This window comes from Vulpes vulpes, chromosome 14 (genome assembly GCF_048418805.1).
Source record: "Vulpes vulpes isolate BD-2025 chromosome 14, VulVul3, whole genome shotgun sequence".
NCBI lineage: Eukaryota > Metazoa > Chordata > Mammalia > Carnivora > Canidae > Vulpes > Vulpes vulpes.
In genome coordinates, this window is record NC_132793.1 from 8,887,545 (window position 1) to 8,903,449 (window position 15,905).

The window sequence follows — 15,905 nt, forward strand, 5'->3', positions numbered from 1 at the left end:
ACTGGGCAACAAATACCAAAAGACCAAAGTGACAAATTGCAAAATTGGGAGAAGGCACACCAGCTCCCTGTCTGTCTCTTTGCCCAGTCTCGTGTAGGCCTCTCTACTGGAAAGGCCCTTGCTCATTGCCTAGGTCCACAACAGAACTGACTCTAGAAGGAGCAGTGGTATGCCAGTCAGAGGAACTTGTCCTATCTGAGCAGGGTGTGCACTGGTATGGCTTGGCCACTTCTTGATGCCCTGAGTCTGTTCTGATGTCTGGTGTTGACTATTGGTAATATCACTTCTTTTTCTCAAGGCTCATACACAGCCCTAACATAGCAATGGAATAGTGGTTTGAAGGCTCACATTCTTGAAGGACGATTATTGGGGTGTCTCTCAGGCTTGCAATGATCACTGTCTTGGTTACCACTCTACTCTGGTCCATAGTGTTGGAGTCTTGGAGACTCCTTTATGCGGTGACTTTGGTTTCACCCCCACCTGAACCACCTCCTTGATTGGTCCAGGAATGAGAGCTGTTCAAAGCCCCTTCTCTAGGACCTAGGTCTGGGCCAAAAAGAAACTCAGTCTCACAACTATATGGTCAACTAATCTTCAAGAAAGCAGGTGAAAAAAAAAAAAGAAAAGAAAAAAAGAAGAAATGCAGTCTCTCTATTATTTGGTGTCACTCTGTTTCTTTCACTCTCTCCCTCTTTCTCTCTTTAGAAAGCAAAAATTTGAGCAGTAGCAGCGCCATATTGTCTGGTCTAGAAATTGGGAAGCTGAACAAGGCTACCTGCAGTAAAAGAAAAGAATTATCTGATTCCAGTAAGTTATCTATAATTTACTTCAAATTATATTGAACCAGATGAAATTGCCAATTTCTGATCATTGGAAAATTGACCACGGTTAATAAAATTGACACGAAGTATATTTTGCGCTGTGCTCTTCAGGATTTACAATGGTGTTCTCCTTTTCAATTTTCTCTGATAATTGATTTGTTTTGCAGTTGTTTATTTTTCCTGCAGAAGTAAACATCACAGTATCTCCACACAAACTGTGAATCCTTTTTCTTTGATGTGAATTTCAACAGGGACATGGCAAATGGAGGCAGGTGGAAACATCAGTTTGGCCTTGGGAAAGCGCTTTGCTAGCCCAAGAACTATTCTGCGGTGGCTTACAACTTTTGTGGTGGGTCTCTGAACTTCAAAAGTGGGCCTGAAGGGAGAGCCAAACACATTTTAGATGAAGAGCAAGCGGAAGCCATGCTAAAAGTCAACCTTTCAACCACAATAGGAAGCCCTGCAGCATAGTTAAGAGTCTCCCCAGAGACAGTTTCTCAGAAGCTGGGTGTAACAGGCAAAGTGAAACGCTGGACAGTGTGGACCACACTAATGGATGGGGATATGGAGATACTTGGAGATACTTGCAGGGATGCTTATTGCTTAAGATTCAACATGATAGAGGCCTATTTTTGGAGGAGATTATAACCTGTGACAATAAATGGATATTGGTGGACAATTGAATGAGATCTGAACACGGGCTGGAAGTTGAGGTAGCCCTCAAGCATATTAGGGTTTATCATTATTATCAAAGAATGTTCTGGTTTCTACTTGGTGTTCTGTAGATGGCATAATGCAGCCCTCCTTTTGAAGGCTATGTGAAAAATAACCACAGAATCATCTTGTCACAAAGTTGTCCCATGCTTGATTAGTAAATGGTTCTAGGATCGTGCTGCTTTGGCAGACTCTTGATCATGCCACCATCATTAGGAATACCCTGTTAGAGCTGGGGTCGGCAAACCACAGCCTACTAGCCAATTTCAGCCCACCACCTGATCTTGCACAGCCCGTGAGCTAAGAATCACTTTTACATTTTTAAGTGGCTAGCAATAATCAAAGGACAATATTTCTTGACCTATGAAAATTATGAAATTACAATTTCGGTTCATAGATAAAGTTGATTGGAATATACCAACATTAATACATTTACATGTTGTCTGTAGTTGTGTTCACACTAAGACAGACCTGAGTAGTTGCAACAGAGACTGTATCACCTGCAAAACTTAAAAAAACATATGGGCTCTTTAGAGAAAAAAAAAGTGTGTCAACCTTTGTGCTGGAGTACCATTACCTTTGCTTCTTTTTCTTTATTTTTTAAAAAGATTTTATGTATTTATTTGAGAAAGAGTGAGAAAGAGAGAGAGCACAAGCGGGGTGTAAAGGCAGAGGGAGAAACAGACTCCCTGCTAAGCAGGGAGCCTGATTCAGGATTCGATCCCAAGACCCTGGGATCATGACCTGAGCCCAAGGTAGAAGCCCAACCAACTGAGCCACTCAGGCGCCCTTGCTTCTTTTTCTTAAATTTAAATTCAGTGAATTAACATAAAATGTGTTCTTTGCTTCTAGAAGACTTTTTAAGCAGGATGTGGTTGGGGCACCTCAATGGAGGGAGTTGGGTCATGCCTGTTCTGTGTCTGTTTGTTAAGAAAACAAAATCTGGCCTGATATTCACTTTCATTGGAACATGGTTGTAAATTGGGAGGAGACTCAGAGCTAACACCTTTCTCTAACTATTGGGAGATAATGATAATGACCACCAGGACTTAATTTTAGAAAGCCCGATTCGCTTAGCCATCTTGCAGCAGATGTCCCGAGAAGGGCAGTGCTGAGAGCTGGAACAAAATATATTCATTGGCATTTTAATATCTGATTCTAAACCTTCCCCAAGACCCAGATGCTTTATAACCTTTGCACCCCATAAAACATGGAATATCTTTAAAATGAATCCCTTTTGTTTTTTGCTTAAGCCACATCCAGCAGATTATTATCACTTTCAACCAAGTAGAATCCTTATTTATACTTTCCTGATGGTCAGCAGAAGGGATTGGAGACACAAGAGTTGTAGGCATTCATTTTATGGAGCCATAAGATCTTTCTGAATTATTTAAGTAACTGTCCACCGGCACTTATGACCAGGTACCTCTCACACTTAACCCAGAAATCTTAGTTATTAAGGTGATGCTTCATAATCTTTGCATTGGGCAACATCACGGCAAAAATACTGATACCTTTTAGATAAGACTGGGGAGTTTGTCTCGTGTTGATGGGTAATAAGTAACGTGCATCCTAGCTCTTTTAAAGAGAGCACAAGACATAACACACCTTAGACAACCCAAATGCCTCATCTATTATTCACAGATAGTTCCAAAGATTCGGACAGTGATGAAACAGATCTTCCAAAGATGCAAGCCAGGTCAGTGCAAATACCGTCCAAGAGCCAGTGCTTCGCTTTCCCTGCTGTGCTTCATTCTTTGTCAGGTTTGCTCTCCTTACCCTCACACCCCACCATGACTATTCCCACCCCTACACCCAAGTCACCCTTGCTGGCATTCCCACCAGTGTCGTTTTTAGGTGACAGTATCAGTAACTGAACAATGCGCAGAGAGGGCAACAGGAGCATGCTCTCTGCAAGGACATGCCAGATCAACACACACCTTCATGCACACTTGTCTCCTTTAGTGGATAAATGAGTTCCTGCTTTAATTACTAAACAAAAATTGGCAAGAGTCAAGAGATAGGCACTTTATAAGACAAAAAAAAATTCTAATGCTAAACTGAATTGTGTGTGACTTTCTCCTGATGCAATCATTTTAGTCGTCCACTTAACAAATCAGAACTGAAAACAGTCTCCCAACCAATGGACAGGCTGACTTTTAGGGTCGCTGTGGTGGAAAGAACGTTTGTGAATTTTCCTTTTCCATAGATACATCACTTTGCTATCTTGTACCCACTTTCAGTGATGTTCATCTTTTGATGAACTCCATGGTTCCTCTTGGTAGGAGCACCTATGAGCCCAGGGAATTCTTTTTCTAGTCTACTCTAGTGGTGGAAACACATTCGCTTCAGAAAGGCTGTGCTACATCGAGCACTCACTTTTCCTGCACTAATTCTAATAAATCCAGGAGGGAGTGTGGCGCGAAATGGATGGACCCAGTCCTGACTCAGTATAATGGGGCTTTTATGCCGACATGCTCCATTAGGGACCACCACACACATCTTCCTCAATAAACAAGCTTACAGCTCAAGTAATAAAGTCATTTATGGAGAGAAGTCAGCCAAAAGACCAGGACTTCCAGGAGGTGCTCAGAGAAGAATCATATGTGTTGGGTTGGAAGAGAATCTCATATATTCAAATCAAAAGACCATCTTTCAAGTGGAAGCTCTAATTCTCATGACCCCATCACTTTACCTGTTCTTTGTGGGTTCAGAAAAGAAGGTTCACCTGGAATGTCCCAGAGAGAGAAAGGGACTTTGGTGCCTTTAAAGCCAATTAAGCCCTTCCTGAATATGAGAGTAGTTTTCTCTGCTTTTTTCCTAAACATAAGAATTTCTGATCAAACAAGAACTTTTCTACTTTTAATTAGCCCCTTGTGTTTTGAGAAGAAAAGCAAGGGGGAATGCTAAAAAAAAAAATTCTCTTATTTAAAGTCACTGTTACAAGGGTTTTTAATTTTTTAGTTCTACTGATTATTTAAAGAAGATGTCACAAAGAGGTGGGCATTGCCTTTTCTCAGGGATCCCATAGATTCTGTGGTGGAGAGTAATTCTGCATCTTATCTAGGACCTTGCAAATCCAGGAGCTACTGGAAGGGTGATGACAAGGGGTAAACGTGAGATCAAAGAGAAAGCTTCTTATAGAGCATAGTTGCCTGGGAAGGAGATGGGAATCCCTGGTCAGCTTTGCTGACCCTCACCATATACCAGTTGCTCTTAATTGGACTCAATACACACCAGCTAACGTGTATCTGCACACCTATCTACGTACATAGAGGATATGGGATCTATACATATATACGGATGGATACGTACACAAGTATTTGTATAAATGTGTCTTTGTATGTATTTAGTAGGATGATGTAAAGACCCCTGTACTCTTTTTTTTGTGTGTAGCAGTTTTATACCTTTTTCTATTAGGGTATCACATAATACATAAAGTGAATGGACTTTAGGTATACAAGGTAATGAATTTTAGGTTTCTATCCTGGCTAACCACCACAAAGATTAAGACCTAAAGTGCTCTGGAGAGCTGAGCATGAATCCCAGCTGATCAGCTGCATGCTTTTCGCCTCTGCATCCCACAGACAGGAGGGTGGACCCTTAGCACTGACCAGCATCTAACACAAGGACAGTGTCCCTGTCTTCACACCATAAATGGTTGGTATTATTATAAATAGCTCTGGGGAGGCGGAGTGTTCCCGTGAGCAAACACTGGTGGATGTCAACCCAACAGGTAATCCCACCTGCTGCTTCTTTATGTGAAAGGAGTCCTCCCACGGGGAGTCTTAAAACAGCCAACCCTTTCCCAGCCTCCCTTGCAGCTAGCCCGTGTGGCTGTGTTCCAGCCCATGGAGCCTCCCCTGCAGCTAGCCCATGTGATGGTGTTTCAGCCAACGGAGGCTGAGGGAGGTAGACTGGGGTCTTCTGGAAAGGATCTTCCCTTGTGGTAAAAGAGAGACACTAGATGACAAAGTTCTGTCCCTTCCTCAGCCAGGCATCTGTAGGCATGGTGGCTGTCCATGAGGGAGGACGAGGCTGGCATGTGAAGGACAGTGGGAAGATGGAGGCTCCATCCTTGAGGCCATGGTCCAGTTCCCAAGCCCAAGGTCAGGAAACTTGTGTTGGGAGGGGTCAGATGGGAGATACTCCAGGCTCTGTGGGCCACATGCAGGCTTTACTATATATTCTCATCTCCTTCTCCCTCCTCTGCCTTCCTCTTCTTCTTTCTCTTCCTTCCCCATCTTCTCCTTCTCCTTCTTTCTCCTCTTTAACCATTTTGGATACTTTATCCGGAGTATTTTAACCAGATATTTTGTTACTAAAAAAATACCTCAGTGATACTACAATGCAACTACTTTATAGGACTCTACATCTTTTTTTTTCCTAAGGTTTCTTTTATTTATTCAGGAGAGACCCACAGAGAGAGGCAGAGACATAGGCAGAGGGAGAAGCAGGCTCCCTCCTGGAAGCCAGATGCAGGACTCGATCCCAGGACTCCAGGATCACGCCCAGAGCCAAAGGCAGATGTTCAACCACTGAGCCACCCAGGTGTCCCGACTCTACATCTTTTTAAAAAATGATTTATTTATTTGAGACAGAGTGTGTAGAGGGGCAGAGGGAGAGAATCTCAGTCAGACTCCCCATTGAGGGTAGAGCTCAGCACGGGGTTCAATCCCACGATCCTGAGATCATGGCCTGAGCCAAAATCAAGAGTTGGATACCCAGCCAACTGAGCCACTCAAGAGCTTCAGACTCCACAATCTTAACGAAAAATGAATAATAGTGGCAGAAGTAGCTGAGAGGCCATGGGGAAATACATGACAAATGCATTAGGACTTTACTCTCAAAGTATTTTGAGCTCCATAGCCACACCTCTTGGCCCTTGCCCTCCATGGCCTTCTGTCCTTCCACCCAGTCCTCTTCCCTGGAGGCGGTAGCAGGGAGCTCTTAAATGCCCAGAAGGAGGGAAAGGATTCTAGAAACTCTAAGAGCAGGGCCCAAGTAACAGGATTTTCTCACCTCAATGATCTACATGGTTTGCAGCTGGCTCTCCCTCCCTTCCACACCATCAGTGATGGTTACTACTTTCATGTGTCACGTCGGTGAGGCTCTAGCACTCAGTCAAGCAAACATTCATCTAGGGGTGGCTCCTGGGGGTCTTTTGTAGACATGGTTAACATTTTGTAATCAGTTCGCTTTAAATGAAGGAGATTTCGCTCGATAATATGATATGGGTGGCCCTCCACTAATCCTTGGAAAGTCTCTAAGAGCAAAACTTGACGTTTCCCCGAGGAAGGAGAAACTCTTCCCCAACACTGCAGCATCTGCTCCTGCCTAAGCTCCAGCCTGCTGGCCTGCCTTCTGGATTGCGAACTTGCTAGCCTCTACAGGCATGTGAGCCAATTCCTTGAAAGAAATCACGTATAGACAGTTGAAGCTCATTATTTGTGGATTCGGTATTTACCAGGTTGCCTGCTCGCTCTAACGTATTTGAAACCTCAAAATTAATACTCGTGCTGCTCTCAATCATGACAGGCGCAGATGGTGAAAGATTTGAGTCACCTGATGCACATGTCCCCAGCTGAGGTCCAGCAAGGCAATGGTCCGCCTTCTTGTTTCATGCTTCTCTCATCCTGGAAATAAGTGTGTCCTTTTGCAACCTATTCAGTGCCACACGTTTGGCATCGCTGGGCTTTCTGTCAATGGTTTCACTGTTTAAAATGGGCCCTGAGTGGGCAGCCTGGGTGGCTCAGCAGTCTAGCGCCGCCTTCAGCCCAGGGCCTGATCCTGGAGACCCGGGATCGAGTCCCACATCGGGCTCCCTGCATGGAGCCTGCTTCTCCCTCTGCCTGTGTCTCTGCCTCTCTCTCTCTCTCTCTCTGTCTCTCATGAATAAATAAATAAAATATTTAAAAAATAAAATAAAATGGCCCCTGAGCATCGTGCCCCAAGAAGCACTGCCTAGCTGTTCCCAAGTGCAAAAAAGGCCGTGATGGGGCTTGTGGAGAGAATATGCATGTTAAATAAGCATTGTCTGAGCATGAGATATAGTGCTGTTGGCTGTGAGTTCAGTGTTAATGAATCAACAACGTGTTTTAAATAAGGTGTCTTGAAACAGAAACACACATAAAACAAGGTTATGTATTGATCAGTTAATGAAACTATTGCGACCAGAGGCTCACCAGAACCCAGCCCTGTATTTCCCGTAGGAACAATGTCACGAATTCAGTGTCTGGGGCAACTTTAGAGAACATACCTGCCACAAACAGTGAGAATCTGAGAATTAAATATACATACAGCATTCTCCCCACCCCCAACCATGGTTTCAGTTTCTCATGGTCTGGAAGCAGGTGATCTTCCTTCTGATGTTTTGTCAGAAGATCAATAGTACCCTAACACTTTGTCACAGCGCCTATGTCACTCAACTCACTCCAGCTCATCACGTAGGCATCGTATCCTCTCATGTCATCGCAAGAAGGGTGAGGACAGTACAGTAAGATACTTGGAGAGAGGAGCACCTGGGTGGCTCAGTCAACTAAATGCCTACCTTTGGCCCAGGTCATGATCCTGGGGGTCCTGGGATAGATTCCTGCCTTGATTTCCCTACTCAGTGGGCAGCCTGCTTCTCCCTCTCCCCACCTCCTTGCTCAGGCTCTCTTTCTCGCTCTCAAATAAATAAAGAAAATCTTTAAAATGCTATTTTGAGAGAGACACAACATTCATATAAAGTTACAGTGTCTTTTTATAATTGCTCTATTTCATTATTAGTTGATGCTGTTAATCTCCCACTGTGCCTAATTTGTGAGTTAAACTTGAACATAGGTATGAATGTATAGGGGGAAAATGTAGTATCTATAGGGTTTGGTACCATCCACAGTTTTAGGCATCCACTGGGGGCCTTGAAATGTATCCCCCTGCATATCTTGTGTTCTGTGTTCTACATACAGGTTCTAGTTCTCTGGAGAACCCTGACTGATACACCAGCTCATCAAGTGTGGGCTCCCTGTGGGAGGTCGACCAGAGAACTGTTCTGTGGCTCCCATTCCTCTGGATAAGGTCTGAGAGACCAGACTATCACAGACCAGTCAAAGCCAGTAGTGGTCTGAGCCCTGCAGACCTGTGCAGCTTCACCTTTTCTCTATCTATTCTGGGTCTGGCCTTCAGCTAAACCCAACCACATGTAGTCCCTACGTACATCACCCCAGTGTCCTTGTCCTGTCGTGTTCCCCTGCTTTCTGACTCTGTCTTGTTAGACCTCTACCCACTGCTTCAGCCACGTTTCACAATCCTCTGAGCCTCACCTGCCCTGCATTGGCATCACTGTGCCAGTATCTCTGTACCCTCAGCCCTGCACTTGCATTTCTGCACCCTCAGCCCTGCATAAGCATCCCTACACCCTCAGCCCTGCACCAGCACCCCTGCCCTTTCATCCCTGCACCAGCATCCCTGTACCTTCATTCTTGCACTAGCATCTCTGCATCGGTATCCCTGTACCAACATCCCTGCACTAGCATCCCCAACCCATCTCAAGGCATGTGTGTGTACCTTTCCTTCTAGAATGTTCTTTTACCCCATCTCTGCTAGTTAAAACTTACTTTTCTTCCATAACCCGGTTCACACTTCCTTCCTCAGGGAAACCCTCATTTACCTCCATTCCTAAGTTCCCTTTTTCATTGTTTATCTTCCCTCTATGGCACTTAGCAAAATTGCAAGTTTTATCAGTTTCAGTTAGCATTTAGTCAGTTCTTAATAATTTTCTTAATACTTTTGTTCCATGGATCCTTATGGCAGTTTGGGAAAACCAGGATATTGTTATCAGATGTGTGATATAAAATACATAAGATTACAAAGAAACTTGCATTTCAATATAATTGGTTATCAAAATATTTTCTTAAACGTTGCATATTAATAAATGTGCTTTTTTATTAAGACATTAAATAACAAGATCTAGTGAAAGGTCTAATAGCCGCTGTAATTTTGAAGTGGTAATAAGTACAAGTGATATTTTACAGCATCTGCAACAATTATAATAAGATACAAAATATGGGATTTATATTGGTGAACGAAGCCACAGATATTGCTAATGCTATTGGATTTGTTGCTGAAATTCATAATGGAAGGGAATGGTAAACATCAATGAAGGGATTTTGAAAGTAAAGATACCACGTTTTTTTTTCATCCAACTTCGCAGATCCCTACCCCCCTGCTGAATTCCATCTGTATTCTCTGGAGTAAAGTCCAGATTCATGTCTGAATTCTGTACTTGTGTGTGAAGCTCTGAAAGGCAGTGCTGTCTGATTTTGCTCACACTTGTATCCCTAGGATGGAGGGCATAGTAAACACTCAACTAAAACCCACTGGAGGGCAAAATGGAAGGAAGAAAGGGATTCCGTTGAATGCTTGGCTGGGCCGCCTTTCCTCCAGTGTTTGACAACTTTAAAACTGAGTTTCATTTGTATCCCTGCAAGATAATCTTCCTTGCTCACTGTAAACCCTCTGGGTTGGCCCTCCCTCCTCCGAACACTCCTATCAGGAACTTCTTCTGTTCAACTCAGCTCTTCTGGAAATTGTTGATTTCATTATCTGTCTTCTCACTCATACTTTTTGGAGGGGAGATTTTTTTAAGGGTGAGAGTTATTTTTTTAAATATTTTATTTATTTATTCATGAGAGACAGAGAGAGAGAGAGAGAGGAAGAGACACAGGCAGAGGGAGAAGCAGGCTCCATGCAGGGAGCCCAATGCGGGACTCGATCCCAGGTCTCCAGAATAAGGGTGAGAGTTATTTATGTCTGACTTAACTCTCTATATTGCCAGCACTTACCAATGCAGGGACCAGGAACACATTTTTGTTCTCAATGAATTTTCAAAATGACACCAAATTTGATTCTCTCTCTTTTTGTTTTTCCCCCACAAAAGTGCTATCTCTGCTCTTCCTCTCATGTCACATGGGACCCCAGGCTGTTCTGTGACCTGCTCCCCTTGCCTTCCAACCCTCCTGCAGTTCCTCCTCCGTGGGCCCATGGGTCAGGATTCATGCAATCCCACTTTCACGCACTGGCGCTGAAACACGCTCCATGAGCAGGAACAATGGCATGCATTTCATAAATCATAGAATTTTCTTTCTTTTCATCTGTCACTGAGAAACTGGGGACACATATGTTCTTTGAAATGTGAATGACTTTCCTAGGAATCCAAAAGCAGCATATCCACTTGCATTTATCCCACCCAGAAGAAGAGAGCCAAGATTCAGTGCCCCCCCCGACACCCCCAGCTTGAATGCCTGGAGTCAGAAAGATGGGTGCAGCTTCTAACCCCCCGCTCCTTGTGTCTCCCTTGAGTTTGCCAGAGGGATAGACACTGGCTGATGGTGACTTATGATTGTTCTCTTTGTCCATGGATTTGTTTGACAAGTCCCTTTGCTGGAGGAGGAAGAGGAGGGTGAGGAAAGTTCTTTGGAACACATGAAGAATTGAAGCAGCTGCTTTGGACGAAGGGTTGCTTATAGACCAAGTATTTCCCAGTCTAAATAAATGCAGTCCTTGTGCATTCAGTTTAATTGCTGCATGAATATACCACTTCTTGTTTATCCATTTCCCTGCGCACAGGCATTTAGATTTTTCTAGCTTCTCAGTATTACAGACAGAGCATATTCATTTTTGCAGAAGTCTCCTTGGGTACATTTTTTGAGAATTTCTCTAATGAACATACAGAATAGAATTTCTAGGTCATGGAGTGTGTATATCTTAAACTGCATCAGAGCTAGCCAAATCCTTCTCAAAATGCTTGTACCATTTAGGCTCCCATTAGCTACAGAAGAGTGGCTCCTATTCCGGTAGGTGATATTGTCAGGCTTTTTCATTTTGCCAGTTTTTAGGGGTGTGAGCTGGTTGACCATCGTAGTTTTCATTTGCACGTCTCTGACAGGTATTTTTCGAGAACTGTGGCTACCCACAAGAGCTCCTGATGCATTAAGGACATGGCCACAATTAATCTGCCCAACAGCCCTGTAAGGGAAGTATGACTCTGCCATATTTTACAAATTTGCTTTCAACCCCACAGCTAGAATGCGAACCCCGGCTATTTCAAAGCATATACTGAACTATCCTGTACTAGGCCCCTTCCTCCCCCTCTATACCGTCACGTAGACAATCACTCATTGCTCAAGATTGAAGCTCAGTACAGGCAGCTGTGATGGTCACTTGGCCCTTTCTGTCTGTGCCCCATTGGTATGGCTGAGAACCCCAGTGAGGCTCCTCTCACCCCCACAGCCTTGCACAGATCTGTACACATAGTAGGTTCACAGTATATGGCTTTTATAACACAGGCAATATGGCAGTACTAAAACCCTAGTGAACTTCGTAGAGATGATCAGGTGGCGTGGCTCGAATGCCCTTTCTCTTTGTGACAGTCCCTCCACATCCTCTTAGAGCCTTGGTTGCAAGTTGGGGCTCTCTTACCCTCCTCCTGCTCCTTTCGTCCCCCAACCCTCAATCTCTAGGCCTTTGGTCTATGTCTTTCTTGTTTTCTGTTTTTCTCCATGTCTGATGGAACTAAAGTGGTTATTTTTGTGTGTGTTTTCTTTTCCTTTTTGACCTTCAGAAATGAATTTGCTTTGTATATTTCTAGTGCGAGGACTAGAGGGGTGATATGGGAGTGTTTCTGATAGAGTGAAGGCAATAACCAGATAGAGTTCCTTGGGGGGGGATGATTTTGTCAACGGTATTGACTCATTTTTATTTTAAACTGGACACATCTGCTGAGGGACCCGGCAGGGGGGATGTCTCTTTATCATTCAAGACTCTATCCACAAGACGGGCTTGCATAGACAGAGCTAGGCTTGATTTAGGGCTGTGTCCCAGTTGCCTGAGTGAGGTCTCGGGAATCAGACTTTCCATAATACACCCCGGATTAGTCATTTGGTGAGCAGGTGAATATTTGCTTTTGCAATTGTGCCTCACTAAATAATCTAGATAGCTATAAAAACAGTGAATTCAGCTGCTTGTGAATAGTATGGATATTTGAGCTTTTGTGCAGTACCAATCCCTAGCAATATTTTTTTGTATTAAATACTATGAATCCACTTCACCTGTCAGCGCTATTCAAAACACAGAATGCTGTATGAATAGAAAGGATGTTCTGGGATCTTTCAGATGATTACTGTTGCTAGGAAAACCACTTCCTGATATCTTTGTGCTTGCTGTATGTGTCTCTCTTTGTGTACAGCTTACAGTGACAAGCAAATTCATAGCATGGTATTGGGGAGGAATTGGGAAAGTTTAGAAATGTTTAAAGAACACTGCTTAAAGTTAAAAAGGGATGTCATCTAAAATAATAGTTAAGAGTTCTTCCTGCTTTCGTGTGGAGAATTACAGCTTTCAAAGGAGAGCAGTGGGGCTGCATTTGTGCTGGGGTGGGCCAGGCTTCAGGGCCATTCCAGTCACCATTTTCGAGAACCTCAGAACTAGGTTATGCTTTTCTGGTGCCTGAGGAAATGACCGTCTTTTGGTCCTTGTGAATATTTTGCCAATTATTGTTTCTGTAGTGTCAGCTCCACTTAAAGTTGCAATCCTGCAAGACTGATGGGAGGGAGCTGCACGCACTCTCTCTGGGACATAGCAGGGAATGAAAATCAGAGCCCGGTAACATAAACCCATTCATTCATTCACTCAGGACGAGGTGTTCTTTCCAACTCCACACCAGAGGTAAGACAGGTATTTCTCATTCTCGAAACTAGAACTTCCTGGGATGTCTGGGTGGCTCAGTGGTTCAGGTCGTGATCCTGGGGTCCTGGGATCAAGTCCTCTCCCCGCAGGGAGCCTGCTTCTCCCTCTGCCTGTATCTCTGCCTCTTTTTCTGTGTCTCTCGTGAATAAGTAAATAAAATCTTTAAAAAAGAGAAAGAAACGGGAACTTCCTAGGAGAGTCAAAAGCCACTATAGTCTTGGTACTACTGTCTGGCATGAAGGCCTCCCCAAAACACGGAGGAGCTAAATATGTGAATCATGGTTGTGACATCACCTCAAGGTCTTTGTTGTTCCAAGAACCACACATTGTTTCCTTAGACCAACTACAAACTGAGAGACCTGGGCTCAGGTATCTCACCTCTCTGTCCTCATCTGTAAGATGGAGATGACATGTTCATTGATTTAATAAGGCTGATGAAGGGGCTTAATGGCAAATGCATGCAAATAACTCATGACAGCACCGGGAGCATGTTAAAGATTTCATTAAGTGTTGTTTTAAAGACCCAGGGAAGAAATAGCCTGCCCTGACATCTAGTGTGTTCTTCATGTCTTCCTCACTCTTGGGTCTCACGGCTTCTTCACAGACGGGTGTTCCAGATGTTGACTTGCCAGCATTTTCTTGAAATGGGTCAAGTAATCTTACCAGCATGAGTTACTGGTTTTTTTTTTTTTTTTAATTATGATAGTCACAGAGAGAGAGAGAGGCAGAGACATAGGCAGAGGGAGAAGCAGGCTCCATGCACCGGGAGCCTGATGTGGGATTCGATCCTGGGTCTCCAGGATCGCGCCCTGGGCCAAAGGCAGGCGCCAAACCGCTGCGCCACCCAGGGATCCCGAGTTACTGGGTTTTTTAAGCCAGTCATGTAATCATCATCCTCATCCCAATAATAACCATGATAAAGTGAACACTCCTCAATTATTTTATATTAACTGTGCGACTTCGCGTTCTCTCATTTGAGCCACCTGGCCAGCTGGACCACACAGGAGTAGGAAAGAGGACGTGGAGGCTCCAGTAAAGCTGATGAATTGCCTAAGGTCCCAGTGAAAACAGGAGGAGGCAGTACTGCTAACCCATCCACCAGCTTGTTCTATCGCAGAGCTGCCCTCGGAGCCACAAGGGAAGAAACAGAGAGAAAGGAATGTGGATGCTCAAAGATTATTTCAATGATCAAGATCCTTATGCTTGTCTCTGAGATTTCATCCTGGTTTGTCACTGCAATTATTTTCAGATCTTTTCTCCAGAAAAGGTTTGGGATAACTGTATCTGAAATTCTGGTGGCAAACACCTTTGAATCAGAGACTTTTCTGTCTATGTTTCAATCCCCCAGAGGAAGTGGATCATTCCCATTCCAAGGCTGCTGGGAGCAGGGACAGACTGTGACATCATGGGGAGTAAGGGATTTTAGGGCTCCTCAAAAACATACTTCTTCTCTAGGTATCACCCTCTGCCAGCCCCACCATAGTGTTTCTGCCTTTTGTCTGGGAAGGGCAAGGCCATCAAACTGCCATCCTCTTGGAGGACCAGATCATGAGCTGATTGGTTAGAGTAGCCTGGTCCCTACAGAGTCCCACACAAAGGGAACACAGCACTGTTGCATTGGGGCCACAGAGCAAGAAGATCTGGAGTGTGCGCTGCAGGTGTTATGGCATCATTGAGAACAAAGATGGAAAGCAAAATAAGAGAGGAAGGATTCATAGAGATCAGCATCTTCCTATTTCACTGGGGGGGGGGGGCAAGAGTTGGTTCTATTCTCCTTGGATCTGAAATAACAGGGTAGGAAGCACTTGGAGAATAGCCTTGAAAGATATGTGCCAGGTGCCCTTATATCCTAAGTGCCATGTTTGGCATATTTGCCTGATGGCTGCTGGGGAAATCAAGACAAATCAAAACAGAGCCCAAGCTTCCAGTCCACTCTCTGCAAACACAGATGTAAACTCAAGGCCTCTCACCCAGAGACTCTGTCCCTTGTGGCTGCCATCCTGGCACTGAAGATAAACTCTGTGTGGCTCTTGATGAATGCCTCTGCTTGGGGGTGGGTGGGGATCCAGAGACACCAACAACTCCTGGGAAGGGGCGGTGCTGTGATGGATGGGATCCAGTTTATCTCCTGGCTTCCACTGATCCAAGCTGCCTGGTGAACCCTCCCCCAGACTTAATTTGTAGTAAAGAGAACAAGAGTTCCATTACATGCTGACAATCGCTCATTTGTATTTACAACTAACATTTTTTGAGTACTTCCTATATGCCAGGCACTAGGCAGTGCCTTTTCTATATGTTCTCTCTGGCATGGAAACTGGTGTTCTCCAAACGCGTGAACGTTACGATTTAAATATTTGAAGCAAGTGTTCATGGCTTATTTCTACCATGCTTCATAAAGGTAGATACTTGACTTTTTAAATTTTAAAATTAACAAAATACAACCTTATAATTCTATTCTCAGGGACTTTTCCTAAGAGAGTAATCAAACAACTATATAAAGACAGATGTCTACGACGAGTATTGCAGCAAAATTTCTAACTAAGAACATATGAAAAATGACCTAAATGCCCATTGATTGAGGATATGTTTGTATGTGTATGTGTGTTTATGTATATGTTTATGTCTGTGTAAGCATGTGTATGT

The 15,905-nt window shown here is 44.0% G+C and overlaps 1 long non-coding RNA gene across 2 annotated transcripts in view; it reads right to left on the reverse strand.

The window, feature by feature from the left end:
- LOC140595282 (uncharacterized) overlaps positions 1-15,905 on the reverse strand; it is a 154,467-nt gene that overhangs the window by 10,360 nt on the left and 128,202 nt on the right. The gene's annotated exons all lie outside the window — the stretch shown is intronic.